Below are 22,659 nucleotides of genomic sequence, written 5' to 3'. Positions count from 1 at the left end.
AAATAAATCACTTCTTTCCAGACACCTTCAAGAGGGTGGGATGACAGTAGAGTATACCAGTAATATGTTTTACTCATTCTTTGCTTCCTGAAAGAAACTCTGATTAATTACTTTAATAGTCGCCTCACAGTAAGATGCTGTCCGGTTCGATTCTCAGCTAGAGGCATACCTCTCAACTGTACAGATTTTCGCAGAATGTCCAGATTTTGCCCCATATTTTTTGGTCCATTTTTCATAAAATTATGCTTTTTCTGGCAAATTTGTGACAAATCATTAAAGACTGGTTAGAAAATAATGACAGACATTTGAGTTTCAGACTTCTTATCCTTTAGAAAATTCATGCTAATGCAAAACCTGTTATTCTGTAAACATTCTAAGTTTTTAAGAGCAATATTTAAAAATTGTCCCTATTTTGGGGCTTTTGTCCCACTTTTATTTATGGCTTTGACCAGATTTCTTGTTCTAAGAGATTGAGAGGTATGGCTAGAGCGTCTTCTGCGTGGAGACATTCGTGAATGGGCATACCTTCGTTGAAGGTTGTGCGTCAGGGCTGGTAACGCGGCACATAAAAATCAACTGCCAATCATTAGCGGACCGGAGTTCTGCTGTGGCGACCCCTAACTGGGAAAAGCCGAAAGACACACCAACAACAATAGGCAAATGTGCCCACTATAATTGTCATGCTAAATTCAAAAAGGAACAAAAAAAGCATGCCAAATAAGATGCATTAATATGTGACATAGCTTTTCATTGTAAAAGTGTTACTTTACATGCTAGGATACTCGACTAGCAGTATTACCTGGATTTCTGCTCAAAATGAAGCAGGGTGATTCATTGTTAAGTATCCACACAGCGGAAACAAAACTGAATTTAATTCATGAGTTCAGTTTCTAATCTGAACCAAATGAACAGACTTGCCAGAAATGCTTATGGTTTCAACTAAGAAGTAATGCACAAGATGAATGCACAATTGTGCTCATGAAGGTATCAGCACTGTTTCCGTTTCATGTAATTTGACATTCGGGGCTTATATATGAGCTCACCTGCTCAGAATTCACTCTGGCGAAATATCTGTTATTTTCCTGTATCCCACTGTGCACCACTGAGTTATATTGTGGTATTCAGAAACAAATAACACACAATGTTATGCAAAATAGCTTATTGAAAGGTGATACACAGGCAGGGTGGTTGAGAGACATAAGTAATGTGATTTTACTGCAGAAATAATGTGGTATACATCATATACAAAAGACTGCATGACTGCATGCAAATGAGTGTCGACGTGTTAATCAGAGCCATTGCATATGCAAATCCTGAAATCAAAAGCAGCGGTATTATTTAGAAATGTTTAAAACTAGAGCAATGAGTTGTACTCATCTGATCTGCTAATGTAGACAGGAGCTTAATTCATGTTATGATTGCAGAAGTAGCATCAGCATTAGCAGGGCACAATGCATTAGTGGCCACCCTCTGAGACAGTGTCCACAATGCTGTGTCCTATTCAGGTTCACCAGTGGCTAACATACCATTACCTCAGTGACCAGGACACTTTTGTGTGGACAAATGACAGGGGGCATGGTAGAAGTTTAGCAGATATTGGTCTCCCAAATCCTGAACCCATTTTCTGATCTGATGGTAAAGCGTGTGGAAGAGAAACAACAGCACAAATTTCAAGAAACGGGACACACATCCTACATCTCCCTGTTCAGAAGGAAAAATAAAAAAACCTTTAGCAGTAGAATTTTGCAGTATGGTTTATTAAAGTCTACAGATTTTATGTTGTTTTTCTGATCATATGCTTAAAATGTGTTATCATTTTTGCCACTTTGTTTTTTAGACATGTTTCTGAAAGCATCCTGCATTCCTACAGGAAGTGGGAATGGTTATGTAATATTTGGTATTGAAATTTTATCATAATTAGTTATCCAGGTGTTTGGCAGCATGTACCCATGTTTCAAGGTCCTTTGTACCTATTTACAATGTTTGCAGGTTGAGAGGTATAGTACTCAAGAAAGTGAGAGATGGATGCAATTTTTAGCAGCAGTGGCAAAGAAGTGTTATTGGTCTACAGCTATGGACCATGACATGGACAACACAGAACAAAACTGATGCATGCATTAACACACCCATGTTGTGCATTGCAGTGCACTGACTGTCTGTGCTGTGGATCAGACAACATCATATGCACACAAGTCAGAGTGGTGGGCAGACCAAAGTCATTATCATTTGGCATTTGTTGATAGGGCACAGTCATAGGGGACAGCAATGCAACCATAGGTGGTAGGGTTATAGGAGGTGGATGTGGTAGCCACACCCAGAACTGGAAGGTTGGGAGGAATCAGGCATCACACCCCCATGTTACACTGGAGCTTCCATGATATGTGTGTGTGTGTGTGTGTGTGTGTGTGTGTGTGTGTGTGTGTGTGTGTGTGTGTGTGTGTGTGTGTGTGTGTGTGTGTGCAGGGGGGGTGTCTGTGTGTGGGTCTACATACTGTGAGGCCCTGTGGTATCAGGACTGGACTGGACATTTTCTTTCTGATACATGTTGTACACTTTCTGGAGCATTTATGGGAACTATGCTTTGGCCCCTGCCAATGCGTGGAGGTAGTAGAAGAACAATATCAGTGACCCTGACAATTGTCATTGCTAAGTGTTGCACTTAGCAGGACAGCAGTTGATTGATATGATATGGATATGTGGAAACAAGAGTGAGTGGCCTGGTGGGGTTTAACTGTGGTGAGCCAAAAGAAAGCTGGCAACAAGCATGGGAGTGCCTATGCCCACATGTGCATGAATCTGTGGACAGAGATGCTGGCTATGAAATAGTGTATACCATCTGCATCCACCAGGCTTTGTTCATGCTGTGTATATCTGTCCTCTACCATGGCCATGGTGGGCATTTGCCAGTATCCTCATGGATACACTGGGGGTTGTCAAGTGGGCTACCACTGACCTCAGCAGACATGCCTGTCCCAGATCCATATATGCAATTTCACTCTGCAGTAATTCTAGGATGTTCTGCAGTCCATGCAGTGGCTGAACACTCTCACACAAGCCAGTGTGTGTAATGAATTTATGTGGCTGGATCACTGAACTCCATATCCACTGATTGATGTTAGGATTAACACACAGGTTCGGGGAATGTCCTGGAGTCATGGAGGTGATGGTCATCTACACACCTTTTCCCAGTAGTAAGTGACTACATCTCTGAGTCACTGTGGGTCTGTGATGCTGTCTATGTAGTTTAGTGGGGCTAACTAGGATAGCACGTCCAGTGCTAAACACAGGGATGATAGAGGTTCATCTTGCTCCTCCACCATTACCTCAGCTGTGGGGGATGTGTGTGAATGTCATTCAGTGTTGTGTATACCATTCAGTGTTAGACTTTCTGAGATTGACAGTTTGTTGTTGAACTGTGCCACGTGCATGGTGTCATCATCATTGGTCACAGGTGACCCACTGATGGCAGGCATGCTGCAACATGTTGAGCTATACCCTCTACTAGTGGAAGTTCTGAAACCATAAAGATAGCACATATGTAACAATGATGGGTCATAGATGTCACTCCCACCAAAACATGACACACACATGACTACAGGCCAATGCATTACATAGCCCAGGGGCACATATGTACTTTTTTGGTGCAGATTGTCATGGTTACAGTCCCAATCCACCTAAAAAACAGATATGCATGCATATTTCTGTTGAATTAACAACTCACAGTAGTGGGTTACTGTAAAAAAAGTAAAGGAACATCATAGAACTAACCTTGGGTATCCCTACTGATACTCGAGCAGTGGTCACCAACTTAACCCCTACATCCTAGCCACCACTAGTTATGAGAGTTCTCTCACCTGCCACAGACAGAGACAGTGGAAATTTTTCTACCTTTGTGAAACACATCTATGTTGTTGGTCCACATCCTGTGATAGATCTGTCTCTATAGCACTATCCTGTGCCTTGCTCTTAGCATGCAGAATTATATCAGTGACCCCATCACACACCTGCCCTACTATCCTTTTATAGCCACCCACAGCACTGATGTCCTGTGTCAGCCCCTAACACATCTCATTCCAAAAGGCCTAGTCTATGTTAACCTTCTCAAAGATATGCAGGCATGCGGCCTTTGCCACCAGAGGGGAGTTCTTTCAGCTGTTTCTATTCTCTCAGTCCCTTGACAAGATGTTTAAACCTGTGGGGTTGCAGATATGTCAATGTCTTTGTGTGTGCATTTGTGTGTGTGTGTGTGTGTGTGTGTGTGTGTGTGTGTGTGTGTGTGTGTGTGTGTGTGTATAAGATTATCATTGCCAGTTAACAATAACCTTGTTTCAGCACTGTTCCCTGCCCATATTCAGTGGCCACAGACTTTTCTGCTAATATGATATCACCTTTCAAATACAGTGACATACAGTTAGCATCAATGGGCATGTTATCACCACATGCTATCTGTCAGCATTGTGCTAGCAACACACACTGTGACCTTATATACAGGATGTCTCATATCCCCCCTGTAGCATGTATACTGTTACCACCACGTGCTATCTGTCAGGGCTGTGCTGGCAGCATACACTGTGACCTTATATACAGGATGCCTCATATCACCCCTGTAGCATATACACTGTTACCACTACCTGCTATCTGTCAGCACTGTTATCTTATATACAGGATGCCTCATATCACCCCTGTAGCATGTATACTGTTACCACTACATGTTATCTTTCAGGGCTGTGCTGGCAGCATACATTGTGACCCTATATACAGGATGCCTCATATCACCCCTGTAGCATGTGTACTCTTACCATCACATGCTATCTGTCAGGGCTGTGCTGGCAGCATACACTGTGACCTTATATACAGGATGCCTCATACCCCCCTGTAGCATGTATACTGTTACCACCACATGTCAGGGCTGTGCTGGCAGCATACACTGTGACCTTATATACAGGATGCCTCATATCACCCCTGTAGCATATACACTGTTACCACTACCTGCTATCTGTCAGCACTGTGATCTTATATAAAGGATGCCTCATATCACCCCTGTAGCATGCATACTGTTACCACTACATGCTATCTGTCAGGGTTGTGCTGGCAGCATACACTGTGACTTTATATACAGGATGCCTCATATCACAACTGTAGCATTTACACTGTTACCATTACCTGCTATCTGCCAGCACTGTGACCGTATATACAGGATGCCTCATATCACCCCTGTAGCATGTATACGCTTACCACCACATGCTGTCAGGGCTGTGCTGGCAGCATACACTGTGACCTTATATACATATCACCCCTGTAGCATATACACTGTTACCATTACCTGCTATCTGCCAGCACTGTGACCGTATATACAGGATGCCTCATATCCCTGTAGCATGTACACTGTTACCACCACACGCTATCTGTGAGCATGGTGCTGGCAACACACACTGTAACCTTATATACAGGATGTCTCACATCCCTGTAGCATGTATACTGTTACACATGCTACACAGCATGACAGTAATCTACCCTGACTGTGTTCTATGTTACTTGTCAAAGTGAGCACCCCCCCCCCACACACACACACACAAACAACAGGGCTATGACTGTCCTGGCCTTATACTATGCTTCCTGAGAGGGTGAGCCTCTCCCACAGCATGGCTGAATCCTGTCTTGACCTCATACTGCACTCACTGAGTGGGTGAGCCCCACCAACAGTGGGGCTGTAACCCGTCTTGACTTTATACTGTGCTCCCTTAGTGGGTGAGCTCATCCCACAACAGGGCTGTAACCTGTCCTGAACTAATACCGTTCTCACTGAGTGGGCCATCCCCTCCCACAACAGGGGTTGTGTCCTTGAACTCTGATTCCTGTTAGGGTGAGCCCCTACCACAACATGACAGTCTCCTGTCATGCCTTGTGCTGTGCTAGTATGAGATCCTGTTGTTGCTGTGCACTCCTCTGTACACATTGCAGTTTGCTGTTAATTTGCCTATATGGCAGAATATTTTGTTATCCGCTATATTCCAATTCTTAGGCTGCTCACTGTAAGACACTCTCCTGCAATATGGTGACCATCCTTTTTTATCATTTTAAATTGGGCTGTGTAGTACAATAATTATGCTAATAAAGTGATTTAGCATGATTGTCTGAATTGCAGCTGTAATGTGAGGAGTTATCATTCACAGTCAGTCCTACCATGTTCATCGCTGCTCGTACCCTTCTGGGAGGTCATGAGTACAGGGTGCACATGCTTGGACACTGCAAAACCTATAACGCTACTTGTCATCACTGGTGATAATTTGCTTTATGCAACCATGGTGCTCAGTGGTGTGTGCCATGTGGTGTCTGCTACACACGATATGCAAATTTGAGCTTATCATTAAGTGATGAGCTTAAATTACTAGACATGAGCAGTAGAAAGCTGTGGTGGAAGAACTCTATTGATATGTTTTCCATGGGATTCAGATGTTTTTGATACTAGAGGGAATCCCAAGCTTGCAGCTTAATTTTTGGTCCAAAATAGCAATGTGAATTGCAGATTTAATGAGTGTGACAAAGGTTACTCCTTACAGTTTAAAATTAGTGACATCTGGTTATTGTCAGCTATTTGTCAGTCTGTAGCATTTTGAGAGGTGTATGGGCGAACATGGAATATCATGAGTTTGTTTTTTGGAGTTGAATTTTAGGCAGAGAGTCTTTGATGCATTTCTGAGTACAGCTGATGGTACTGTGGAATGATATTTCAGTCTGAATGATGGAGGGGGAGGAATAATAAAGAACAGTATCATAAATGTATTGCGTAATATCTCTTGGTAGAGACCTCAGGCATGCTGTTGACAAATATAGCAAGAACTAAATTCTGGGGAACATTTAGTTGTGTAGAAAATGGAGGTGAAGTTTGATTAGACCATCTTATTGCTTGGGCACTATGACCAAATTAGAACTGAACCTTTTGACTACTTGAGAAGCAAGTTGTGGTTTGCATAATCTAGAACAAGGAGGTTGTGTCTGACCATCCCATCAGTTTTTGAGTGTTTATATTACCCTATCGAATGATTTAAATAGCTAACGCTATTTCATAATACCTAAAATATCTAAACCACAAAATATCAAACATACAGAAAAAAATTCACTGTTCCAACACACAACACAAGCACACCAAAATAAATAAGCCACACACATACACTTAAAACCACAATTCTAACCTACCCTACTACCTATCCACTCAGCTTAACACAACCCTAACCCTAAAGTCCCTAACTACCACACACTCACCTTACCCGCTCCCTAACAGTAATATCCCTAACTACCGCGCACTCACCTTACCCGCTCCCTAACCCTAAAGCCCCTAACTACCGCACACTCACCTTACCCGCACTCTAACCCTAAAGTCCCTAACTATCGCACACTCACCTTACCCGCTCTCTAACCCTAAAGTCCCTAACTATCGCACACTCACCTTACCCCGAGCCATTCCAACACTTACCTTAACGTGGTCCGTAGCCTCCATTCGCATACTTACCTTACCCCGGTCCGTAACCTTCCAACCACAGTAGAGTAAATAGCGAAGCCATGGAACAGACAACCGAAATCTTACCCTATGTAAGATTTCGAAGTTCCGTGGCTTCGCTATTTTGAATTTTTGACTAAAACGGGTCGATATTATAGCATTCAAAGTTTAAAAACTTCAATACTATAATATAGACCCATTTTGACATGTCAAGGAAGATTGTGCAGATGGCATCAATTTTTTTTTTAGCTGTTGCTGATACAACATATGAAAATTAGCAAGGTGATTATGGTTGCTTTCTTATGCTTTGACCTTAAAAAAATTGATTTTTACATCCCAGACAGGCTTCTTACTTTTACAGTTCTTTTTCATTTTCACACTCCATTGAGTGACTAATGTAGTTTTGCTTTGTTTCTTCAAGTTTTGGTTGACGATAATGAGATCAAATTAAACATGATCAGCTGGAGAAGGTAATGGCAATCCACTGCAGTACTATTTGTCTAGAAAGTTCTATGGACAAAAGCAATTAGGGATGTGTTGAAATCATCGAGGAGAGAGGAGGCTCTTATGTCGGAATGTACCCAGCATATTGCTTCTTGCAGAAGAAATGTCATATCTCTTACTGTCCACAAAAGGATGTCAAAATCAATGTTTGGTTAAAGTTTAAAAATGACACTCATTGATACAGTGATATAAATTTATGCTCCAACTACAGATGCTGAGCAGAAAGAAGTTGATTGATATTATAAGAACTGCAATACTGGGTATAACACTAAAAATAAAAACATATATATACCACTTTCATCATGGGATGATTGAAATGGTAAAACTGATATCAAAGCAACAACCGGAATATTGGGCAAGTTTGGCCTTGGTGTATAAAATAAAGTGAGACACAGACATGCTCGAATCCTACCAAGATAAACCACAGGCATAGCAATAACTCTTTTTAATAGCCTAACTGATAACTTTACACATGGATACCACAAGGGGATCAGTATTGAAATCAGGCTGACTATATGCTTTGCAATCAGAGATGGAAGAGCTCTAAACAGTCAGCAAAAACAAGATCTGGGACCTACTGCGGCTGATACCATCAGCTTCTTACTGTAAAGTTTAGAATGAAATTAACTAATTCCCTTCAGTACAGCTCATTTGAGTGTGTACCTTTAACTCCCACTAGGCATGGCTTGAGCCTTTAAAAAAATGAAGTCATCACCTTACAGTTCTAACAAATACTCATTGGCAGAGGTCAGATTTCAATACATTTGCTTTTGCCATCATGTATGCTTCAAGATCTGATAACTTGTATGTAACAAGGTTTTGGAATTATTCATGCAAATATGAGCAAGCAATATTTGACGCCTAGAGGTGCAGTAGGAGGTAACTGTAGAAATTTAAAAAAAAATTACCACAAGGGCCAAGTGAACAAAATAACTAATAACCACCAAAGCAGAGATTAAAACTTTTTACGCTAATTCAGTTTTGTGTCTTCTGTGGTATACAGTGAATTCTGGTAGCAACTGCAGAAATGCCTGGAGGTGCACTTGGCTATGATAAGTTCAGAAAACACGAAAAGTCTCCGGTTCAGCTACACACAAACCAAATATTTAATGGAGGTGAAAATATTAGAAAGCTTAAACATGATGAATGGAGTATGTGAAGAAATATCAATAAAGTTTTGTGAGTTTATCTATCAGCCAGCAACAAAAATATGTGAAATAGAAGGAAAATTAAGAGGCAAAATGGCTATCTGTAGTGGCCTTAAAAGGGGATAAGGAAAGACAATGGGCAAAAGACAATAAAAACAAAGAATATGTCAAACTGAATGCAGAATTCCAGATAACCGAATACATGTGGAGGCATACGTAAATGAACAGTGCAAAGAACTGGGAGAAGATAATAGAATAGGAAATACAAGAGATCTCTTCAAGTAGATTGATGATCTTAAGGGAAACTTCCATGCAGAAATTGTCATAATAAAAGAGAAACTTGGATGACATAGCAGAAGCTGAAGATATTATGAACAGTTGACAGGAACATGTAGAATAATATATAAGAAAGACCCTAACATTGCAGTTAGATATAATTATTGATTTAGAAATAGATATTCTGGAGACTGAGGCAGAACAGTGGTGCACAGTGGTGCAGCAAATAGCATTGTCACTTCACAGCAAGAGATTCAATGGTTTGGTTCTTGGCTGAGGCTTTCTGTGTGGAGTCTGCATGTCCTCCCTGTGTTCATGTGAGTTTCCTCTGGGTGCTCCAGTTTCCTTCCACATCCTAAAGACATGCAGTAGGTGGATTGGACACTCGAAATTGGACATAGGTGTGAGTGTGCATGCAAGTGAGTCATGTGGAAGAACAACTGTGGAATGGCTAGCCACATGGCAGTGTAAACCTTGGCTCTAGATGATTGTCATTGTTGAAGTCATACCCTGACCACATGTGCAAAATTGGGGAAAAGGGGTTATGGATGGATGGCTGGATGGATTTTGGAGATTGAAGTTAAATAGGCTGTCAAGAGCCTTGATAATAACAAGGTTGCAGGAAGGAATGACATTCCAATTGAAGTGTTTAAAATCTTGCTAATTTGTGAAATCATACTGCTTCTCAAAATTTGCCAACCTATTTGCAAAATGCAGCCATGGTCATCAGACTGGAAAAGGTCAGTTTATATTGCAGACCACAAAACGGGGAGTGTTAAATAGTACTTAAATTAGCAAACAATTGCACTTGTTTCACATACTAGAAAGGTAATGATTAAGATCCAGGAAGACAGAATTCAGTACTATGTAAACTGAAAACTGCCAGAAATACAGGCTGGTTTTAGAAGTTACCATGCATTCAATATCAAATTACCAATATTTGTTGGATAACACAGAAAGTAAGGAAGCTTCAGAAAAAAAAATTATATCAGCTTTATCAACTACCCAAAAGTCTGTGACTGAGTGGACCACAACAAACTGTTCTAAGAACTGAGAAATAGGGATACTGGGTCATTTGCCACCTTAGGAACCTATATGCAGTTCAGGAAACAACCATTAGAACTGAAATGGAAAACTAATTGGTTGAAGATTTTAAAGGAGTGTGATAAGAATATGTATTGTCACCCAACTTATTTCATTTATATAGTGAATGTATCATGTAAAATGTTGGGTTAGATGAATCAGATGCTGCAACCAAAAGTGCTAGGAGAAATATTAACAATCTCAGATATACAAATGATACCACTCTGATGACTGCATGTGAGAAAGAGGTGAAGAATCTGTTGATGAAGGTGAAAGCAGAAAGTGCAAAAGTTGGTTTTACTGTACAGTATAAAAATTTGGTAAAGTCATTTAGCCTTACTAATTCTTTGCAAATAATTGGGAAAAGGTGATGATAATGACAGAGCTTATTTTGCTGGGCTTAAAGATCTCCACAAATGGTGACTGTAGCCATAAAATTTAAAGATGCTTGCCTCTTGTGAGGAAAGCTATACCAAATCTGGATAAGATATTAAAGATAAAATATTATCACATTGAGAACAAGGGTTCATAAAGTCAACATTATGTTCTTATGCAGTAATAACATATGCCTGTGGGAGTTTTACTGTAAGAAAGACTGTGCTGCAGAAATCCATGTTTTTCAACTGAAGGTGTTGCAGAAAGCAGATTAGAATCCCAAAAATGCAAGAAGATCATATTGATAAATACTTAAGGAAACAAAATTAGACTTTTCACTGAAAGGTCTGATCATAAAATTAGAACTAAGATACACAAAATGCAAAAAGCTGGAATCACTGGAAAAGACAATGATGTTGAGAAAAAATGAAGTCAAAGAAGGAATTTGTAAGCATATAAAGAATCAGCTGCTGATAGACAGAGCGGGTATGTTAAAGTCCTTGAGGTCATGAAAAATCAGATTTGAACAAATGAGTAAATATCAGCAACAATGATCATACAACAGTCAACATGTCTGAATCTGTAGAGAAACCTCTCTGAGAACTGTAAGCTCTGGATTCAAACTTTTGAGCAGAAACTCACTGTGAGTGGCCTTGGAGGCAAGCTTGATAAAATCCAATGTGCCATGTATCTTCAGGTTACAGATGTGAAGGTAATCAAGATATTTAACACATGTCCATATGTGTGTATATATATATATATATATATATATATATATATATATATATATATATATATATATATATATATATATATTAAAAGAAACAGACAAACCTGCAGTTTAAAAAGTACATTTCAGCCATACTTTGAGCCACAGAAGAATGCTCATTTGAGACACTTGCTTTTTACCAGAAATCAAGGGGGCAGTAAACAATAGATGTTTATGTCAGTTACCTTGAACACAGAGTACAAACCTGTGAGTTTGTTGGCTTGGTCAATTTACTTATAAGAGACAAAAACTGATTTTGGAATTAGAAATGTTCATACAATCAGTAAATATAGAAGAAACAGTGCCTAAATCAATCCAAACTACCAACAACTTGTAAGACACAGCACTTGGATGGGGAAAAAGCACTTCAGCTTCACAAAATAACATTTACTCAGCTTTACTCAAAAAAATAAAATTAGACATAAACGCTTAACTAAGTCACTGCGATCAGACAAGTGGTAGAGCACCCGGAGAAGTTGACAACATTACAGACAACAACAAACTTATTTACAGCAAGTGAACTAATAAGTGTTCAACTAAGAGGCATGACAGTAGAGTTAAAATATGTAAAATTAGTTTGGTGCATGAAAATAATGTGGAAATGAAGTATAAATTTACAAAATTAATAAAGACAAAAGCAAAACTGCAGGCAATCATTGGGTCTAGTAACAAATGAGTTGACAAAAACCACATCATACCATGCCCACATTTTGTTACTATAGGCCCATAAAGGTACACTGTAAGGCACTAAATCAAGTCTGTAGACTCTGGGGAGGGAACAATCATTTTGTCAGAGCATGCAAAGGATTGAAAGAGGTGCAACATTGGGATATTAATGTTCTAGAGATCAATTAATTATTACTGGTATTATTAAACTGCACTTGTTGAATACAGTGCATGTGGCATGCAACAGCAGTACATTAATGATGGCCAGACTGAAAGTATTCATTCAATTCAAACTGTAAATGATGTAAAATCATGAATGTGTGTACCTTCTGTGGAACTGTACAGGTAACCATTTGAAAGGTTGGGACCTGTTAGAACAAATCCCAAAATGCATAATTGAATGGCTGAAAGAACTGAGTTACATATACCAAGTCCAAGATGGCCATTTCTCAGAATATTCCATTTTCTCCAAATTATGGTAATCTTGGAGTTAATATATATAAGTTTGAAGTTTGTGGGGTATTTGACCCCTACATCAGGGATGCAGGGGACTTGGCCCCTGAAAAACAAGAAGTTTAAAGGAGAAGAGCGACATTTAACATTCACTGTTATCCTGCAGTTTTTGTCTTTTTTTTTCAACTTGTCGGTACTCTACATTTTGAGTGCCAGATTTTAAATAGGATACCAGTTCTGCACTTTAAATTTAGCAATGGACTGAATTTTCTGTATTAGGTGTAGCTTAAAATCTAAGCGTATGTTTTTAGCCTTGTATACTAGTGTGGAATATAGAATATAGCAGAATGCACTTATAAAATGATGCATTTAAGAAGCATTTTACTGTCATGCTCTCAGCTAATATAAACTCAAGCCACTGGATTAGGCATGGTTAAACTATGTATACAAAAATAAAGAGTATAAGCTGTGCTTTAGATAGTGGCATTACAAACTCAGCTTAACACCCAAATACCTTGTGGTATGATAAAGAGAATGCACACAGTTCAAGTAACTATATTGGTTGCCGCAGTGGTATGGCGGTAGCATTGTTACCCCACAGCAAGAGGTTCTCCCGTTCGATTCTTGGCTTGGCTTGGGAGTGCCTTCTGTGCGGAGTCTGCATTTCCTCCCCGCGGTTGGGTAGTGATCGAAAGACATGTGTGCGTTAATGGGCATGCCTTCGCTGAAGGTTGGGCATCGAGCTGGCACCTCGGCGTTTCGTAAAAATCTACTGCCAATCATTATCAGACCTTAGTTCCGCTGTGGTGACCCCTTATCGGGAAAAAGCCGAAAGACAAACAACAACACAGTTCAAGTAAATAATGAGCTACTTTCTCTAGTGATGTGATAAAATACGGTATACAACAAAACAGTATAGACTTTTGTTACTGAAGTTATACAGAGGCAGGTTGTAAGAGGTCATTGAGAATGTGAAAGATGATATACAAAATAGCTGTAGAGACAATCATTTTGAAAGTCTGCTCAGTTCTAAGCAAATATGGTACAAAGGCACCAATGCTGAGTTTGAAGTGCAGAATTTAGTGAAAGGTTTACGTATTCATGATTTTAGTGGCAGATAATCCATTGTGGCATATAGATACAGTAAAAATGTGCCTATAATTAGCACTTCTTTGCAAGTTCAGAATCATAAATCGCAGAGCACTGAAAGAATTGTGCAAGATATGAATGATATTCTGATGAAGTAAGCTGACCTGTATGAAGGCTTAGGATTTTTGCAGGCTGAGTTCTTTAGATTAATTTCAGACAATGTAGCTTTTGTGATTCATGTTTCACCTACAGTACCTATAGTGCTTAAGGTTAGTAATGTACAAGTGCTAAAGTATATGAAGTAAATGACAGTCACAGTTAAGGATATGGAACCAACATAGTATGGTAACTGTCATGAAGCAGGTCAAGGGAAATATATATTGATCTATAAGTCCTTAACATATGAATCAAGAAGGAACATTGACCACTTCAAACTATGGGAGAGATATTCAAAGTTCTGTCTAAGGCCAGATTCTTTGCAGTGCTTGATGCAAATGAAGGATTTTGCAGATCACATTGAATAAACTCATTTCTAGACATTGTACTTTCACTATGCCATTAGGTTGTCACAGAGTCGTGAAGGCACCTTTTTGGATCTCATCAGCTTCTGAAATATTCCAAGAGGCAATAGCAACTATAGCCAAAGGGCTTGACTGAGTGTTTTTTACAGTATGTTTATTTATTTATTGCCTTTTGTTTATGGGGATGGTCTCACTGGGCATTCAGGCCCAATTTCAGTGGAGGTCTGAGGAGAAAAACTCCATTACAGTTGCAAAAATTACAAAAAAAAACTGCAGAGAAAAAAAATGTCATTTTCTTAACAGTAGAAACTGGGTTTTAGAATTATATAATGGGTAATACAGGCAAGGCAGAGGTTAATAAAATGTGATTTCTGTAGGATGTTTACAATAATAAACAAGTTACATTCACATATACAGCAATATACTTATTTCATTTACATAGGAGTGATGAAAAGTGGTATGTAGATGTCAATAGGATTTATTTACATTATTTACGGGATAAGATAGTAGGGCAGGAGAGTTAAGCATTGATGATAGTCTAGAGATCTGAGAGAGAGAGACAGACAGAAAAGGTTAGTGATGGTGTGAACAAGAACAGACCCAGGAGGAGTTTAGATGCTGTTTTAGGTTGTGGTTAAAGCTAGATGCAGAGCTGCCCTGTTTTAGTGGGCTAGGCAGGGAGTTCCACTGTCTGGTGATGCAGGACAAGTATAGTGAGTCTCTATCTGTATTATGGGATTTGGAAGTTATTAGTAGGCTCTGATTACCTGACCAAAGGCAACATGGTGGGGAGTTGTGCTTGAGAATGTTTTGTAGAGAAGGGCATATGTGTGGTTTGTGTATTATTTTGCAGGCAATTTGAAGCTGAGTGAATGTAAGGTGATTAGGTAGTTCTAGCCAGTTGATCTACTTTAGTGTTAAGCAGTGGTGTGGTGCATATGATAGGATGCGTTAGCATGGCTATTTTGTTAAAGCATGCCTCTAATTTATTTAGTAGGGTGACTTGAATGTTGGTTAATATGGGTGATGCATAAAGAAGAGAGGGGGGAAGGTAAGATGATGCTAAGGATTTTCTTCATGAGTCTGTGAGGTAAGGTTTGGTTTGGTACAGGAAACCCAGTTTTTGGTGAGTTTTCTTGATGACCTAGGTGATATGCAGTTCAAATTTTAGGTTATTGTTTATTATGACTCCTAGTAATTAGGTGTTTGTTACAATTTCTATGGTGTTGTCGTTTGCTGAGGTAATATTAAAGGGTCTACTGATTGTTGAAAGAAATCTGGGTGTGAAAAGCATTAATTTTGTTTTTTTTTTTTTTGGTATTTAAGATTAGCTGGTGAGCCTTTAGCCATGATTCTATGGAAGTGAAAGCATCTGGAGTCATTTGCTGAAGTAGTGGTTTAGGCTGAGCAGATGATGATGGCATCATCGGCATGTTGTACTAAGATGGCAGGTTTGTTGTCTTTGTGAAGGTAGTCTGTGAAAACATTGAAAAGTACTGGGCCTAGAACTGACCTGTGTGGTATACTGATGGAAACAGGAAGGAAGTGGAATTGTGTTGCAGAGAAGATGCTGTTTGGAAAAGGGTATGACACTGATGTGGAGTCACCCTCCAGTGTAAAAGTTTCCCCAGACTGCTAGTTGAGTGAGGCTAGGTCATGCTTACCTGACTTTAATACACAACCCTTCACACACACACACACACACACACACACACACACACACACACACACACACACACACACACACACACACACACACACACACACACACATTGACTGCTTTGAGATTAGAACCTTCTATCTAGGTTAGGTAGTCAAGAGGACAGAGTACTTAAAGCACCACCGAAGAAGTCTGACATCTATAGTGTGGGAGTACAGTATACATAGGATTAGGTTCTTATTCTGTGTCAGGCAAGATAATGTGTTTTTGAAATTTTTGGACAAAGCTATATTTGTTGATACATAGGAGTAAATGCAGTCTTCTGATCAAAACTAAGTATATACTGCTGACTTAAGTCACCTATTCTGTCATTAATGTATATTGCAGAACTGAGACTGACATGAACCTACTTTACATGATGTTCTGTAGATGAGACACACAAACATGTGAAACACAGGATGGATAATGAAGCATTCATGGCTCATCAGGTTAGGATGATGGTACGTAAACATTAATGAATGCTACTGTAATTAGCAATAGCACGTGCTCATGCATAGGTAATGTGTACTGTCAATACAAAACAATCCATAATGTTCCAATGCAGTAGGGCTAACTAATGATGAACTATGTGTGCCAAGGCTCTATGTGGGTGTATATAATTTGCTAGTGTCAGTGCTACAATGCAGACATAACTGTACAGAATTAAGTGTTCAGTCAACCACACAGTTCACTGCAATTCAATTTGAGTACAGTAAGATATTGCCACATAATGAAGTAATAACATCCAGTAACAATACTTGTATTTGTTCAAAATCTCTTCCTGAAGTGTAATGTTATGAAGCTCATTAGCATGGATGCTGACAAGGTATTAACACGTGCGTGATTATACTTTGAGGTGTTTATCTTGATCTGTGAAGTAGCAGTGTTCAGTGGTGCTCCCTGCCATGCTGTGCACAAATAAAGAACAGAGAGAAAATTGTCTGATTTTGATTAAAGGTAGAACAGATCTGTTTTATGTTAATGTTTAACTTGTCACAATGTCAACATTTGTCATGTCAGTACTTGCTCATTTCCTTGCAGATGTACACTTTGCATGTTGTACTTTACTTTTGACATATAAGGACCAAAACTTTATTGAAAAATGAATTGCTGTGATTGCCTTCTCCATTTGCTCAACATTAGGTGGCAAGCAAACAGAGCTCAAGGGTAAAGGAATAAAGTGAAAAGCTTTAATTTTGCCAGCTTTCTGTAGCGCAAACAGGCCTAGCAGCAGTGCTTGGCAATCAGCACTCTGACAGTACATAATGAGTGCAGAAAATCCACTTGTCACCTATATATAATATATATATATATATATATATATATATATATATATATATATATATATATATATATATATATATACACACATATAGTATCTAGCTATATGTCAGCCATGCTTCAAGGGAGATCACAAGTTAACTCATTACAGCCGAGTAGGTCAGTGTGCCTCCAGACAGTTCTACAGTTACTTCCTACTGAGCCTCTAGACATCAAATATTGCTTGCTGATATTTGCATTAATAATTCCAAAACCATGCTACATACAGCGTATCAGAATATTTTATCATGAAGCATACATGATGACATAGATAATTGTATTGATATTTGACCTCTGTCAATGACTATTTGTTAGAATTGTAAGGTAGTAACTTCATTTTTTTTCAAGGCTCAAGCCACACCCACTGGGAGTTAAAGGTACACACTCAAAAGAGCTGTACTGGACAGAATGAGTCAATGGGTGGACAGTTTGTTAACCATGACAAGGATGGGTATGCATTTTCAAATAATTATTATGGCTCAGCACACATCCTAACTATGTGTGTAGGGTAGGATGTCTTGTGAAGTGTGGATATTATGCTTCCACACAGTAAGGACAGTAGCCAAATGATATAAGATGAACATGTCATCCATCAGCCTACTAAATACATTACACTATAATGCAATGCGACAGAAGAGGTGATGAGGGACACAGAGATGGAGAGACACATAACAGTTTTTGTTGTGGCACATGTAAGAACATCTTTATGGTGTGTTTGTATTAGGTGTTTCCTCATTCAGAATGTGCTCTGCTTTGTGCCATGAAATGATTGATATTGGGATAGAGAAGGTGGAGAAGTAACAAGAACCAATACAGCCACATACATCTGATTGACGAAGGTATAAGAAACTCGAAACATGATGATGACATGAGGATTGTGGTTTATTGATAACAGATGTAGCACACAAGTGCACAAGTAATATTAATCTGGAGGAAAATTACATTACTGTATAACACATGTCAGGATTCAAACTTTTGGCAGTAGAAGTAAAACTTTAGAGATAGCTTGATTATCTCTGCTCACCACAGAGGAGTTCATGTTATAATAACTTTCAGTCACATATTGTAAAATATACTCTCAGCATGTTCAATAAAGGCATTAGGTAGGCAGCAGTATTCATTACACTTAGCCTGTCTTACACTTTGCATGACATCCATCAGCCTCACACATATGGAAGAGTAACTATATTGCAGTTTATTACCTTAAGTCTAGTTTAGCATAGCACAATGGATGTATTGGTATTTGTGCTAAGCTAACCGTGCCAATGCAGTCTAACTCTAAGACAAAAACTTATCACATTTTGCAGTAACACTTGAAATGCCATTTAAAATCACATGGCACACTTGCTTGTTGCCAATCTTGTGCAAATGCAAAGGATTACATCTGATAAAACTGAAGGGAGATAGACAGATACACAGGCAACACATACACATAAAAGAGATTTATAAAAACAGGCAGTAAGAGTTTCATCTACTGCTGGATGAGAACCCTTGACAAGATGCAAAATTAAGTTTATAGAGTTGATCATTATCTTAACACATTACAAAGGAAATCCTACTTTACACATGTAAAAATCACACAATTGGAGAAACAGAGCTAACTTATTGAGACAAGGATAGTTGGAAGGTATTAGCTTTCAGCAAAGTAATGACAAGCTGAAAATACCATAAGATGAACTTTACATTCATCAGCGTAATGAATATTCATCAGTAAAAAGGAGTGAGAGAGAAGGGGTGAACACAGAGAGAGACAGAGACATATCAAAGGTTGGTATTATGGGTCATTAATGCACATCTTTATGATGTATCCTCATTATTACTCTGTCGTGCTCTGTATCATTAACTGATAGCTATGGGAGAAAAGAAGGTGTTGAAGAGGAACAACATGATTAAGCCATGAGCAGAATAAGAGTGGCTTTAATAATGCTTCCTAATGGGGATGGATACCTTTCCAAAAGTTTTACTGCCACAGTTTCACAATCTGTTCATGAAAGGTCATAACTGAATGAAAATTAAGATGTAGGTCGTTAAACATATCATAAAAGTATGACATCACAGTAAGAAGTAATGTGACATACATCTGGAATTGAACCCTTGATGCTATGGCCAAAAACAATCTTCAGATAAGTGATTTCTGTCAACACTTCAGAGAGGAAGTTGCACTTTATTACAACCGGTAGTCAAAGAACTGCACAGTAACTGTTGCAAGGTATTGCCTCTATTCTGCCTTTACTCTGCATTCCAATAGTGCAGCATGTTTAAATATATTGGCATGAACCAGACTACTGCAGCTGATGGCAAAAGCTGACCAGGTCTTTCCATAGATATGAACAGTCATTTGGGGTCAGTTGTCATTGATACACGATGCCAATGTCTGTGCAAATGTTGAGGACAAAAAGTGAAGGCTTTCTTATGGGCCATTTCTGGCCATGTGTGTTGTATGTGATTCTATCTTTTTTACCTGATTAAACAGGTGAGAAGGAGGTTGACAGGACAATGGAGAAAATGGGAAGGAGCAGGCAGACGGGAGGACCCAGGGAAAAGAACAGACGAATTTGTAGGAAGGTAGCGGGAAAGAACCATAGCTATCCACTTCTTCACAACATAAAGGTAGAACTGTAGACAGACTTTGATGATTTTTGACTGCCACCACACCAAGGATAGGTGACAACAGAATAACGTTGTAGAGTCAATTGTACCAAATCAAGTGTGTCAAGAAGACATATAGGTGAAGTGGAGAGGTACGTTATGGGCCATTTTTTTGGGATGGGTACCCATTTTTTATGCTTTACCTAAAGTGCATAAATGTTTGAATAAACCCCCGGGTAGGCCCATTGTGTCAGGGGTTGGTTCATTTTTAAATAACATTAATATTTTTTTGATTTCCACTTAAAGGCACATTTAAAGAAGGTTGTAGTGCATATTTCTAATACTCAGGATTTGTTAAGTGAAGTTTCTAATATTAGATGGCAGAATGACTACTATTGGGTTACTATTGATGTAAAATCTTTGTATACAAATATCAATCTCAGATGGGGTTTAGAATCTATTAGGGAAATGTTGGGTGATGGACCTAGAACCACCTTTTTGATTAATCTACTTGAATTTTGTTTAACTCATAATTATTTCTCTTTTAATAATGAGTTTTTCTGCAGTTAAAAGGTACGGCTATGAGGGCTGCTTTTGCGCCCTCATATGCTATTATATATATGGGATATTTTGAAAGGAAATTTGTCTATCCCACTTTGTTCTTTAAGAACAATGTCATATTGTGTAAGCGGTTCATAGATGATCTCATCTTTATTTGTAAGGGTGATGTTAATGATTTTTTGGATTTTTTTGAGACTCTTGATAATAATGAGCATGGCTTAACCTTTTCCTGTGAGTCAAATAGGGCATATATTAATTTTTTGGATGTAAATTTATATAATGATGGAGAATCTATTGGCTTCAGGCCATATAGAAAATCAACTTCAGTGAATATGTTCTTACATGCGACTAGCATGCACCCTGAACATTTATTAAATTCCTTACCATTTGGTGAATTTAAAAGAATTTATGATCACACTAGTGATAGGAATAAAAGGGTTAATGAGTTGGATAAAGTTTTGTTAAGGCTGAGAGACAGAGGATATGATGAGACTCATCTGTTGGGATGCAAGTGCAAAGTACTTGGGGATCTTTACGATGGTCCATATCAACATTCACAGATGCCAGGTATGAATAATAAATCTGAAGATAAAACGTTTGATTTAAGGGATAGTGATGATGACAAAAAGCTTTTTTATGTCACAAGATTCTCTCCCTTTTCAAAGGAATTAACTAGAATAGTGAGAAAATATTGGCATATTGTTCGTGAGGATGAAACTGCTGGCCACTTGTTTCCTAAACACATTACTTTCTCTTTTAAGGGGGGGAGAAATTTAAAAGAACTGTTAAACATAACTTTGTTAAAGGGAACAATATTTTTTTTGCCTTGTGGCACTTTTCCATGTGGCAATTGCAGTATCTGTGACAGGGTTAAGAATGTGAATGTTGTTAATGGTATAACATTCGTCCCTAGGTTATACTTTAACTGCAGATCAATAAGGGTGGTATATATTTTAGGTTGCTCTTGTGCTGACGTTTGGTATATAGGACAAACCAAACATATGGTTAGGACACGAGTTCTAGAGCACTTAAGAGATATTAGGAACCGTAGTGAAGTTAGTCCTGTTGCCCAACATTTCCTTGTCAAACATGGTGGTTCCCCTAGTAGTTTAAAATTCTGTGTTCTTGGTAAGCCTTTTTCAGCTAGAGGGGGGGATTTTGAGAGCAAATTGCTTGAGTTAGAAACTAGAATGATTTTAAAATTTAAGACTTTAAAGCCCTTTGGTCTGAATCAAGAATTGGGTATTTAATATTTTATTACCTAACATTCCATATTTATATTTATTTAAATTTGTATTTTTGTAGTATAGTAGTTTATACTGACTAATTAGTGAATTTATTTATTTATTCACTATATCTAATATTGATATGTATTTTGTTGCTTTAAATGTTTAATATAATAATTAGTTAATTGATGTCAGCTGTTGGTGATAATGTGGAGTGAGTAAGTATAGATATCTGTGAAAAACGTGATTGTACTGTGATCCATGAAGGCGAAATGCCGAGGTACCAGATCACTAATGAAATAAAGAAGAGATACTGGTGATGTGCTGGTGAATGTGTGTTTTTTTCAACTATACATTTTTTTGCTTGCTGGTGTTTTTTGGATACATGATATACAAGACTTACAGGGATGGGAATGGACACAAAAGGTTGGGAAACACCATGACTGGGAATAGGTAGGGGACATCTGAGGCACACCCACGTCAAGCCTGGGAACAATGAGAGCAGTGAGAATGTAGTCCTCACCCTCAGAACTGTCACCTCTGTTTCCTGTGTCAGTGCTTGGCATGGCATCATATTTGCAATACGATGAAGCACCTTTTCTACATAGATGACTCTGGCACCAAGGCCCCTTTCAATGATACCCTACACCAGCCCTGTCCTCTCTTGCTGGGTGACAAAATCACCATCTCCACTACTACTGCTCCCAGAGGTTACCAGTACATCAGCAGCCAGGGCAGTACTACCTAACAAAAATTAAGCATGTAGGGCAGGGGTTGTGGAGGCAGGGCTAACAGGTTGGGACCCCAAGGCACTGGGTGTTGGTGCTATAACCTGTGGAGGGGTGGTGGGCTGAACCACAGTGGTTGGTCAACCTCCCTTTG

This window comes from Protopterus annectens, chromosome 2.part0 (genome assembly GCF_019279795.1).
Source record: "Protopterus annectens isolate FY-2018-M chromosome 2.part0, PAN1.0, whole genome shotgun sequence".
In the NCBI taxonomy this organism is placed as follows: domain Eukaryota; kingdom Metazoa; phylum Chordata; order Ceratodontiformes; family Protopteridae; genus Protopterus; species Protopterus annectens.
Note: the sequence above shows the minus strand (reverse complement) of the source record.